The sequence below is a fragment of the Phascolarctos cinereus genome, unplaced genomic scaffold, assembly GCF_003287225.1.
Source record: "Phascolarctos cinereus isolate Bilbo 61053 unplaced genomic scaffold, phaCin_HiC Scaffold_5;HRSCAF=322, whole genome shotgun sequence".
NCBI classification, from domain to species: Eukaryota; Metazoa; Chordata; class Mammalia; order Diprotodontia; family Phascolarctidae; genus Phascolarctos; species Phascolarctos cinereus.
In genome coordinates this window covers 44526079-44538799 of record NW_027555958.1, presented here as the reverse complement: position 1 = coordinate 44538799, position 12721 = coordinate 44526079, and the positions used below count along the sequence as shown (strand labels likewise).

Here is a 12721-nt window from a genome sequence, read left to right as displayed (position 1 = left end):
CATCTTTCTTATCTCTCCTTCAGATGCAGAAACAGTTATATCTAATGAACTAGTGTCCTACAGAAAATTACCTCACTTGGACAAAGATAAGCATTATCATCATTTTTGAAACACAGAGACATCTTCCCAGCATTTAGGGATGTAAGGCAAAATAGTGAAATTGCAATAATTTATATAGGTAAGCAGAAAAACAACAAAGTATACTAAAGAGTTGTTTTATCTCTGACTTGACCGTTGCCAAAGAGAACAGCCTTGAGAGATGTTCTTTTCATAAAAAAAAAAAAAGACAACAGAGGCTTTGTTTTAAACAGTTACAGCTTTTCCTTGATACATTTCTAGTAGGCAATGTTAATTCATTCAGCAGAATAGCATTCGTTGTTTTAAAAGTACTAAATAGTGAACGCATCCTTATATACATACATTAGAACTATAGTCTAGACATTATGGAATGTATTACAGCAGTGACTTTTTTGTTAGTCCCAATACTGTAGCCCTTCTCACTTAAACCACAGAAGCCCATCCCCTACATAGTCAACAGAGGAGTGTCTTCCCATATCCTTCACAAAATGACTAGAATGTCATTCTCACATGAGTTTCACTGGAGATGTCATGTCTTCAGTCCTTATTGTCATTGTTTCACAGTGTCCTATGAGTCCAGGTAGGAATGAATGAATGAATGAATGAATGAAGCATTTAGTAGGTACAAAGCACTATGTGAAGTGCTGAGGATGCAAACAGAAATGTAAGACAGTAACTGGAATCCAGGAGCTCACATTCAAATCAGGTAGACAACACATAAGGCTTTAGCTGTAAGGGAGATGAAAAGATCCGTGGTTATTGGGGTACGATGGTGGAGTAGATGTTAAGCAGTCAATCGCCAGTAAAAATTTATTAAGTGCCTACTATGTGCTAAGCACTGTGCTAAGCCCTGGGGATACAAATTAAAAAAAGAAAAGCAAAAACAGCCTCTGCCCTCAAGTAGCTTACATTCTAATGGGAGAAGACGAGACACAAATGGACGCTAGAAAAGTGGGTGAGGGAGGAGCAGGGGAAAGGTACCTGGTTCCGAAGCACGTGGAAGCCCAAGAGGTCCAGAAGTAGTATTTGTTGTTGTTGTTGCTTAAGTCTTGTCCAACTCTCCATGACTCCCTCTGAGGTTTTCTGGACAAAGATACTACAGGGGTTTGCCATTTCCTTCTCCAGCTCATTTTACAGGTGAGGAAACTGAGGCAAACAGGATTAAGTGACTTGCCTAGGGTCGTACAGCTGTAAGTGTCTAAGGCTGTATTTGAACTCAGGTCTTACTGACTCTAGGAAGCAGGGTAATTGGTGGGAAATGGGGAGAAGATCATTATGAGCCCCTTCCTTAATTAGAGGCACTGGAACTTATGGCCCTACCCTCCAGTCGGAGGGTCCAATGCTAATGTCCAAAGTTAATGTTAATGCCTCCTCTTTAATGTTATTACTTAATATGACTCCTCCTAGGGCTCTTGGGTTAAAGATCCTGGGTTGTTCTCATCAAGGTCTGAGGGAAGATGGTGGTGAAGGTGGTGGTGGTGGTTTGACCTCCTGTCTCTTTCTTCAGGGATCCTTGCTGCTTCTGCTAGGTTGGGATGCCTGCCCGGTGTATAGCCTTTGGGTGGCAGATGGTAGAAATGGCTGGTCTTGTCTTCATAGGAGTTGCTTTCCTAATAAAGGCCACAAGGGCTGGGCTGGAGGCAGGAGTGGTGATCTGTGGAATCGTGCCACTCCCAGGGCTCCTGGACCTATCTATCAGGTGGTGGCAATTGGTCAGCAGTTGTTGCTATGAAAGAAAGACCTAGGAACAGTGATTGGGGTTGGAGATGATTTCTTGAAGGACTCGGGTGGCCTCCACCCTGATACCATCTCTATTTCCCAGTTATAATCTGGTGGATATCATTTCCTAGCAGACTAATTCTGAATTCTTGTCTTGAAGGCATTTAGCATGCCAATGCTCATGTCTTCTTGAATTGTAGCAAAATGTCATTGGTCTTCAGATGTGCTCTGTTAGTACCATTCCAGAAAGAAGTGACCTTGAATTCTGACTCCAATCCAAATCCAAATTCTGAATCCCTTTGGGAGAGATGGCTTCTTCAGTGAGGTTGATCAGGTCTGACTCATCCTTTCCCTAGTGGGGGGCCACACCTTGGGGTCTCCCCTGGGAATATTCAGGGCCAGTTTCTAGAACTTCTGTTATACCCTCTGTCTGTGCACTTCCTCTCTACCTCCCATTGATCTCTGTAGCAGCTCCTCAGGCACCTCAGCACACAGCTAAAGGCCTTCACTTCCTTCTATTGGGGCATAATAAAGAATGTAACATAGATGTCATCTATGTTTTCAGTGTAATTGTATTAACTACATAGCACATGCAAACTCTTGAGTACCATGACTTCCGGTCAGTGTATTTTGGAGGTGTAATAGGGGGGTTTGTTTGTTTGTTTGTTTGTTTTAGGCAACTGGGGATAAGTGACTTGCCTAGGGTCACACAGCTAGTAAGTGTCAAGTGTTTGGTCTGAGGCTGGATTTGGACTCAGGTCCTTCTGACTTCAGGGCCAGTGCTCTATCCACTGTGCCACCTAGCTGCCTCGGTATATTAGGGTTTTGAGAACTGTTTGGCATTCTGGAATTTGTAAATCAAAGGGATAAGCATTCTTTCAACTGTAGAAATCTTTGAGCCAGACGAGAGACTCACGTGGGTAATAAATGTAAATATGTGTGTGTGTGTGTGTGTGTGTACATACACATACACATACACATACACACACACACACACACACACACAGTCTCTTCAAGAGAGTACATCTAGAGGGAAGAGTATGGAAACAGTATTCCTGGCATTGCTGGGGACTTTCTGCTGATCTAGAAAGATTTAGCAACACACAGAGGCAACAGGTAAAGGAAGAAACTAAAAGAGTGACGAAGCTACAGCAGAAAAGGGAGAGACTGAGGCAGGCCATTAGGCCCCTTGCAGGCTTCCCAGAACAGAGAACTTGGATTAAGCTGACCTCTTCAAGGAGACAGGGAAGTTGTTTGGTTTTTCTGATGATCTGCTATTTTCCAAACTTCTCTTCCACATTCTTGTCTAGCAATAGATACTGTAATATATTCTTCTTGCTTCTGTCTAAATATTTCATTTATCCTGACTTTGCCTCAAATGTAAAATGGTCAAGAGTCAACTGAAGAGATGTAAAAATTTTAATTAGGGCAGAGAACCAAACCTCTGTCTGATTATTAGGAATTTTTCTAACTGGGGGCTCTAAGCCACTGTGATTGTACTAATAAGTTTTTATGGGATGTAAACTATATAAACCAATAGAGAAAGAGACCGCCCAGACCTGAGGTCCATCATATTGCCCTTAGAAGTAAGCTAGCTATTATAATGACATGGTTAATTGAATCTCCAGCTTCTGATGTAAAAAAGGAACAGGAACAGGATGGAAACAGGCAAGGCCTTGATGAGATTAAGCTCTCTCCTCTTCAGGAAGGGAAGAGGAAGCTGATCACATCAAATGCCTTCTGTAGCATCAGCTACCTGTGTCACAGAGATTATTTTGAATGTCCAAGGCAAAACGCCTCCCGCTTTCTTGTATTGCCTATTTTCCCCTGCATCTCAGGTACCATATCTTTGGTGTGCTCCAGCCAAGACTCAAATGACTTCTTTCCAGATAAATAGACACCTCGCCCCTCCAACCACACATGGAACTCTGTCATAATGAGTCCATTCTGCATATATTAATTGATTGGCAGCTTGTCACAAACTCACTATCTCCATATTGGCATTAGCTGGCAAAAGAATAGGGTGTCTCATTCTTGTCCAGAAGCGTCTAAACATCTGTTGTTGCCTATCTTTCCTTACCTGTGAGGGCCCTCAAATTGTTTGGTAAATCTTGGCCAAAAGTTCAGAGTTTAATCATTTATTTGCACTAATTAATTTATCTCATAATACTTCTTCTAAGAGGTATCTTTCTGGGGATCTGGGAAGACTCCACAGTTTCAAGCAGTTCATACAATGTAGCAAGTGCTTTGTGTTTATTCCTAAACACTTTCCTTAACAGTACCTTTTACCCCAAGGCAGAGGCAAGATGGCAGAGCAAAAGCAGTGACTTGCTTGAGCTCTCCCCCAAACCCCTCCAAATACCTATGAAAATGGCTCTAAACAAATTAAAGCAGCAGAACCCACAAAAAGACAGAGTGAAGCAAATTTCCAGCCCAAGATAACCTGGATGGTTGACCAGAAAGATATATCGCACTGGGTGGGTAGAGGAGCGCAGCGCAGGCCCCAGCGAACCTGGAGCACATCTCAGAGGACTGAATCTTGGGCAGCTGTGGCGGCTTCCAAACCTCTCAACCCACAAACACCAAACACAACTTAGAAGGTGAGTGGGAAAAGTCTGTTTCTGCTGTGCTGAGAGAGGAGCTAGGTCAGAGCCAGCTCCAGAGCACAGAGCATGGGCGCTGGGGCAGTGGCTATGTTCTGAGCTTCCGGCCCACAGACTAAGGGGGAATCAAGTGGCTGATCAGAGGAGGATTGCAGGGATCTATTTGCCAGTGCTGAGGTAGGAATCTCTTGCTTTGCCCGTGCTTGGATCTGGGTCACAGTACTGGGTGGTGGTCCTGGGGCAAGGAGGAGTGCTGGCGTGATGGAGCTTGTAGTGGCAGTGAAGAGGAAACCTTCTTCACAGTTCCAAGACTGAAAGGAGTACTTGTGGTCACTAATAGACCAGAGCACAGGCCAGGAAAGGCGTAAACACCTCACCTCTTATCATACCACCTTGCAAGAACTGAAAATTTACAGGTCCCTACAAGTATCTCTGAAAACAGCTGTATAAACCCCTGAAGCTTGGGACAGTACATTCTCCACATTGGAAGCAGACTCTTACCTTAACAAAGAGTTTAAAACTCAAGTAATTGGCTGGGATCATGAGCAAGCAGCGCAAAAAGAGTCAGATTGTATTATCTTCCTTTGGTGACAAAGAAGATCAAAACTTACAACCAGGAGAAGACAACAGAGTCAAAACTCCTACATCCAAAGCCTCCAAGAAAAATATGAATCAGTCCCAGGCCTTGGAAGAGCTCAAAAGGGATTTTGAGAAGCAAGTAAGAGAAGTAGAGGAAAAACTGGGAAAAGAAATGAGAGTGATGCAAGAAAATCATGAAAAACAAGTCAACAGCTTGCTAAAGGAGACCCAAAAAAATACTGAAGAAAATAATACCTTAAAAAATAGCCTAACCCAAATGGCAAAAGAGGTCCAAAAAGCCAATGAGGAGTAGAATGCCCTAAAAAGCAAAATTGGCCAAATGGAAAAGGAAGTCCAAAAGATTACTGAAGAAAATACTTCCTTAAAAATTAGAATAGAGCAATTGGAAGCTAGTGACTTTATGAGAAATCAAGACACTGTAAAACAAATCCAAAAGAATGAAAAATTAGAAAACAATGTGAAATATCTCATTGGAAAAACAACTGACCTGGAAAATAGATCCAGGAGAGATAATTTAAAAATTATTGGACCTTTCTGATTGGCTGAGGTGCCCGTGAGGAGATACAGAAATCTTTCCTTCATTAATGTAAGATCTTGAGATCAGAGACTGTCACCTGGCATCCAACACAAAAGTCGTACAAAGGGCTCTAAGAAGCCATGGCACCCAGCCGAAATGGCATGATTCTGAAGCCCCGTTTCCACAAAGACTGGCAAAGATGAGTTGCCACATGGTTTAACCAGCCAGCAAGGAAGATCAGAATGAGAAAGGCCCATCAAGCAAAAGCATGTCAAATTGCTCCTCGCCCTGCCTGTGGTCCTATCCCGCCCATTGTGAGGTGCCCTACTGTCCAATACCACACCAAAGTATGTGCTGGTAGAGGATTCAGCTTGGAAGAGCTTAGGGTGGCTGGTATCCATAAAAAAGTGGCATGGACCATTGGTATCTCTGTGGACCCTCATCACCGAAATAAGTCTACAGAGTCTCTCCAGGCAAATGTGCAGTGGCTGAAAGAATATTGTTCCAAACTGATCCTCTTCCCAAGGAAACTATCTGCACCCAAGAACGGAGATAGCTCTGCTGAAGAACTCAAGTTGGCAACCCAACTTACGGGACCAGTTATGCCCATCAGAAATGTCTACAAGAAAGAAAAAGCTGGAGTCATTACTGAAGACAGGAAGAATTTTAAGGCATTTTCTAGTCTTTGAATGGCCCGGACCAATGCCCATCTCTTTGGAATCCGGGCAAAACAAGCCAACGAGGCTGCAGAGCAAGATGTGGAAAAGGAAAAAGTAAACAGCCTTTAAGAACTTTCAATAAAATAATACAAAATATAAATAAATAAATGAATGAATGAATGAATGAATGAATGAGTAAATAAGTAAAGAAATAAAGAAATAAATGAAAATTATTAGACTATCCAAAAGCCATGATCAAAAAAAGAGCCTAGACATCATCTTTCAAGAAATTATCAAGGAAAACTGCCCTGATATTTTAGAACCAGAGGGCAAAATAGAAATTGAAAGAATCCACAGATCTCCTCCTGAAAGAGATCCCCAAAGGAAAACTCCTAGGAATATTGTAGCCAAATTCCAGAGTTCCCAGGTCAAGGAGAAAATATTGCAAACAGCCAGAAAGAAACAATTCAAGTATTGTGGAAACACACTCAGGATGACACAAGATTTAGCAGCTTCTACATTAAGGGAAGCAAAGGAGATGGGATTACAACCAAGAATCACCTATCCAGCAAAACTGAGTATAGTCCTTCAGGGGGGAAAATGGCCATTCAGTGAAATAGAGGACTTTCAAGCATTCTTGATGAAAAGACCAGAGCTGAATAGAAAATTTGACTTTCAAACACAAGACTCAAGTGGAACATGAAGAGGTAAACAGGAAAGAGAAATCATAAAAGACTTATTAAGTTTGAACTGTTCACATTCCTACATGGAAAGATGTCATTTATAACTTATGAGACCTTTGTCAGTATTAGGGTAGATGGAGGGGGGGCAATTATATGTATGTGTATAGATAAGTAGATAGATAGATAGATAGATAGATAGATAGATAGATAGATAGATAGATAGATAGATAGATAGATAGATAGATGGATGGCACAGTGTGAGTTGAAGATTAAGGGGTCATATCTGGAGAATAAAATTAAGGGGTGAGAGAAGATTATACTAGAAGAAGAAAGGGAGAGGTAGAATAGGGTAAATTATCTCCCAAAAAAAAACAGAAAAGAAAAGGCTTTTACAGTGGAGGAGAAGTGGGGGAAGGTGAGAGGGAATGAGTGAATCTTATTCTCATAGGATTTGCCTTAGGGAGGAAATAACATACACATTTAATTGGGTATGGAAATCTGTCTTACCCTACAGGAAAACAGAGGAGGGGAAGGGGACAAGAGAGCAGAGGGATGATGGAGAGGAGGGCAGATTGGGAAAGAGAGCAATCAGAAGCAAATACTTCTGAGGAGGGATAGGGTCAAAAGAAAGAATAGAATAAATGGCGGGACAGGATAGGATTAAGGGAAATAGAGTTAGTTTTTCACAACATGACTACTATGGAAGTGTTTTGCAAAACTGCACATGTATAACCTATATTGAGTTGCTTGCCTTTTCAATAAGGGTGGGTGGGAAGGGAGGAAGGGAGAAAATTTGGAACTCAAAGTTTTAAAAACACATGTTTAAAAAAAATATTTTTTCACATGCAACTGGGAAATAAGAAATACAGGAAATGGGGTACAGAAGTCTATCCTGCCCTACAGGAAAATAGAAGGGGAATGGGATAAGAGAAGGTGTGGGGGGGAGATAGAAGAGAGGGCAGACTAGGGGAAGGGGTATTCAGAATGCATGCCATCTTGGGGTGGGGGGGGGAGAGGTGGGGTGAAAATTTGGACCTCAAAATCTTGTGGAAGTAAATATTGAAAACTAAAAATAAATGAATTTATATTAAAAAAAAAAAGGTCAAGGTTTATTGTCTAACAACTGTTAGAAGAGATGTTGTAAGTGCCGTGAAGAATAAGTAATGTAATCATGAAATTAACTGTTTTATGTAGACAGAACAAATAGTAAATTTTATCTTCTTGTAGATACAATATTTATAGTCAAATAAGTTTATACACATAAAACTTATGTGGCTGTACATTTCTTAAGTTTTTGCTTCTATTTAATGACTTCCTCATGTGTAACATTTAAAAAAAAAAATTTAAACTGAAGTCATAATCTTACCTGAAGGCTTATCAAATAAAATATTTTAGAGTTTCTAAAAATAAATAAAAGAATAGGATTTAAAAAAAAAAAAAACAGTACCTTCTACCCCTCCAAAGGGTGTGTAAAGTCCTTTGAACATTAATAGTGAAGGGGTATCCCCTTCACTGTTCAAATGCACACCCAAAGTCAGTAATCCTTCATATAAGAACCAGAGGGCAATTGTTAGTCCTTGTTTCTGGCCCTTCTGGTCCTTAGGTCGAGGGTTTCCTAATATATCAATCACTCTCTTACCAATATCTTTTCCCCTACTGATGTTCTGGTGCTGACTCCAGGTCCCTGAAGTGCTTTTCTCTTTATCTCTGGTCCTAACTACTAGAAGAGTTAGGGTAAGTGAATTACATTCATCTTTTCCACATTTCAGGTTGTGCACCCATATTGTTAGCACACATACACACGTACACATACACACACAAACACACACACACTGACTCTCTGAGGTCAGGGGAAAACAATTTTCACCTATTTTCACCTTTTTTTTGTTTTTCTTGTTTAAATAATATTTTATTTTCCCCCAATTACATGTTAATTTTTTAAATTTTTTTTTTTAATTTTGAATTCCAAATTCTATTCCACCCTCCTCACCCCTCTCCCTGAGATGGTAAGCAATCTGATATATTCACCTATTTCTTCAACCTCCCTTAAGTAGATGCTGTCTCCCACTTGCTTGAAATTAGGAATGCAAAGTCATAACACAAGATGATATTAATCCACCTCCAAAAATCAGCCCCTTGTGAAACAGAGACTAGGCACCCTGATAAGTAACCTCATGCATCCCCAAAAATCCATACCCATGTATCTCTAAGACCCCAACCTTATGTATATATCCAAGTAGAATCTAAACTCTGAATTCCCTTACTCATTCAAACATTTGAGAATCTCATACCTGGGAGTGTATCATTTGAACTATACTTTTGAAATGATTAAGGCTAGTCCACTGTCCAGAGTACAAGGTCTTTTCAAGTGAAGGGACTCTAGAAGGAGGCAAAGTACCTTTGGTTTCCCTCTGATCTTTGCCCAAGATTCAGATTAGGGGCATGGGTATCAGAATTCTTTAGGACATACACGAAAGGTGGGGATAGTTTTTAAGGGACTTTTTAAAATCACTCCTACCTTTTCTCCTCTTCTTCTACAAGATTCTAAACATATTAATGTTAACTGCTGACTTGTATATCATGCTTTGGTGTTTACAAAGCGCTTTATATCCTCATATTATCTCATTTGATCTTTAAAATAGCATCACAACATTGAGGGGTAGAACCAAGATGGCGGATTAGAGGCAGCAACTCAACTGAACTCTCTCAACTTTCTGCTCCAAACACCTTTAAAATTATGCCTCAAATCAAATTTTGGAGTGGCAGAGCCAACAAAAGGTCAGGGTGGGACATTTTACCAGCCTAAGAAAAGTTAGGAGTTCAGCAGGAGACACCTTTGACACCTGGGTGAAGGCCTGTCTGGAGGGCACAAAAAGGGTAACAACAAGGACTACAGCAGCAGCAGCTTTAGAAGCTCTCAGCCCAGAGATGGTACGTGGGTCACACAGCTGGTGAACAAGAGATTATGGGGGACCTTTTGCTGGCACTGCGTACAGCTGGTGCCAATTGGCAATTCTATTGCCCATATGCAGTTCTAGATCAGTTCTTGGGCATAGAGGAATGCTGGTGGCCAGGCACAAGGGAGCAGGGGCCCTGGCCTCAGTTCCCAGGCAAAGAGGAGGGCTAGCACTCATGGCTTCCAGGGACCAGGGGCCCTTCCTGATTAAAGACTAGAGCCCAGACCAGGAGAGCAGTGACCATACCTCTCTCAGGATCACACCACCTTAGAAGCACCAAAACTTTCAGACCCCCAGAATTAGCACTGAAAAAAGAATCATGAAGAACCTTGAAGTTTGGGATAGTGCCTTCCTACCCTGAGGGGAGCAGAGCCCAACTTTAACATAAAGTCAAGAAATAGGCTGGGAAAATGAGTAAACCACCAAAAAAAAATAATAATAATCTGATCATAAAATTCTACAACAGTGGCAGGGAAGACCAAGACGTAAACAGAGAAGAAGACAATAATGTAAACAAAGCTACAAACAAAGCCTCTAAGAAAAGTGCTAATTGGAACCAAGCCCAATAAGAATTCCTGGAAGAGTTAAAGAAAACAGGAAGAGTGGTAGAGGAAAATTAGGAAAAGAAATGACAGTGATTCAAGAAAATTATGACAAAAGAATTGGTTGTTGTCCTTCATGCTTGAAAAGGACCAAAATGACATCACTATGTCAGGGTCAAGGTACAGTATGTCCAACTGTGGCTGATTAAACCACTATTAGCTCAGAAGGCTCTAACACAAATCTGGTACAAATAGTTCATATGAAAAGAGAATTAACAGCTTGGTAAATAAAAAATACTGAAGAAAATAACACCTTAAAAAACAGAATTGGCCAAATGGTAAAAGAGGCACAAAAATTCAATGAAGAAAAGAACTCCTTAAATAGCAGAATTGGCTAAATGGGAAACAGGTACAAAATCTCATGAAGAAAATAATTCCTTAAAAAATTAGAATTGGGCAAATGGAAGCTAATGACTCCATGAAACACCAAGAAACAATAAAACAAAATCAAAAAAATGAAAAAAATAGAAGAAAATGTAAAATATGTCGTTGGAAAAACAACTGACCTGGAAAATGGACATTAAGAATTGTTGGACTACCTGAAAGCCATGATCAAAGAAAGAGCCTAGACATCATATTTCAAGAAATTATCAAGGACCAACTATCCTGATAGCCTAGAACCAGAGGATAAATAGAAATTGAAAGAATCCACTGATCACCTCCAGAAAGAGCTCCCCAAGTGAAAAGTCCCAGGAATATTATATCCAAATCCCAGAGCTCTCAGGTAAAAAAGAAAATACCTCAAGAAGCCCAGAAAGAAACAATTCAAATATCCTGGAGCCACAGTCAGAATCACACAAGATTTAGCAGTTTCTACATTAAAGGATCAGAGGTCTTGGAATATAATATTCTTGAAGGCAAAGGAGTTGGATTATAATCAAGAATCACCTACCCAGCAAAACTACATATAATCCTTTGGGGGGGGGGAACGGATATTTAATGAAATAGAGAACATTCAAGTATTACTAATGAAAAGACCTGAGCTAATAGAACATTTGATTTTCAAACATAAGATTCAAGAGAAGCATAACAAGGTAAACATGAAAGAGAAATCATAAGGAATGGTTAAACTGTTTACATTCTTACACAGGAAGATGATTCATGTAACTCCTAAGAACTTTCTCACTATTAGGGCCAGTTAGAAGGAGTACACATAGACATAGGGCATGGGTGTGAATCAATTGTGTTGGAATGATCTCCAAAAAAAAATCTTAAGGGTGAGAAAAAGAGATGTATTGGGAAAGGGGCAAAGGGAGAAGTAGAATGGGGAAAATGCCCTCATATAAAAGAGGAACACAAAGAGCTTTTATAGTGAAGGGGGAAATGGGAGGGGGGTAAAACCTCACATCAGAATTGGTTCAAAGAGAGAAGAATATATATACATACTCAGTAGTGTATAGAAATCTAACTTAATAGGGAAATAGGAGGGTAAGGGAATAATAGGAAGAGCAGAGCTGGGAGGTGATAAAAGAGAGGGTGGATTAAGGGAGGCAGTGGTTAGGAGCAAAATAGACTTTTAAGGAGGGAAAGGATAAAAAGAGAGGAGAAACAGAAGAAAATGGGATGGGGGGAAATACACAGTAATCCTGACGATGAATGTGAATGGGATGAGCTCACTCATAAAATGGAAATGGATAGCAGAATAGATTAGAAATCAGAATCCAACAACATGTTGTTTACAGAAGACACACATGAAACAGAAGGACACACATAGAGTTTAGATAAAGAGCTAGAGCAAAATCTAATATGCTTCAACTGAAGTAAAAAAAAGGCAGGAGTAGCAGTCATGATCTTAGACAAAGCAAGAACAAAAATAGAACTAATTAAAAGAGATAATTAGAGAAACAACATTTTGCTAAAAGGTGCCATAGACAATGAAGTGATATCAAAAAAATTTGCAGCAAGTTTCTCTGATAAAGAGAATTTTTCAGATATATACTGAGTCTATACCCAAATTTATACAAAGAAGAGTCATTCTCCAGTTGATAAATGGTCAAAGGACATAAACATGTAGTTTTCAGAAGATGAAATCAAAGCTATCCATAGTCATATAAGAAAATGTTCCAAATCACTATTGATTAAAAAAGGCAAATTAAAACAACTCTGAGGTACCACCTCACACTTAACAGAAATGACAAATGCTGGACAGGATGAGGGAAAAATAGATACACTAATACACTGTTGACAGAGTAGTGCACTGGTCCAAACATTCTGGAGAATAATTTGGAACTTGGTCCAAAGGGCTATAAAACTGCACATATCTTTGACCCAGCAATACTACTACTAGATCTATATCCCAAAGA

The 12721-nt window shown here is 40.1% G+C and overlaps 1 pseudogene; it reads left to right on the top strand.

The window, feature by feature from the left end:
* Nucleotides 1–5453: 5453 nt before the first annotated feature.
* On the top strand, nucleotides 5454–7577 carry LOC110216939 (large ribosomal subunit protein eL13 pseudogene; annotated as a pseudogene).
* Nucleotides 7578–12721: the final 5144 nt, after the last annotated feature.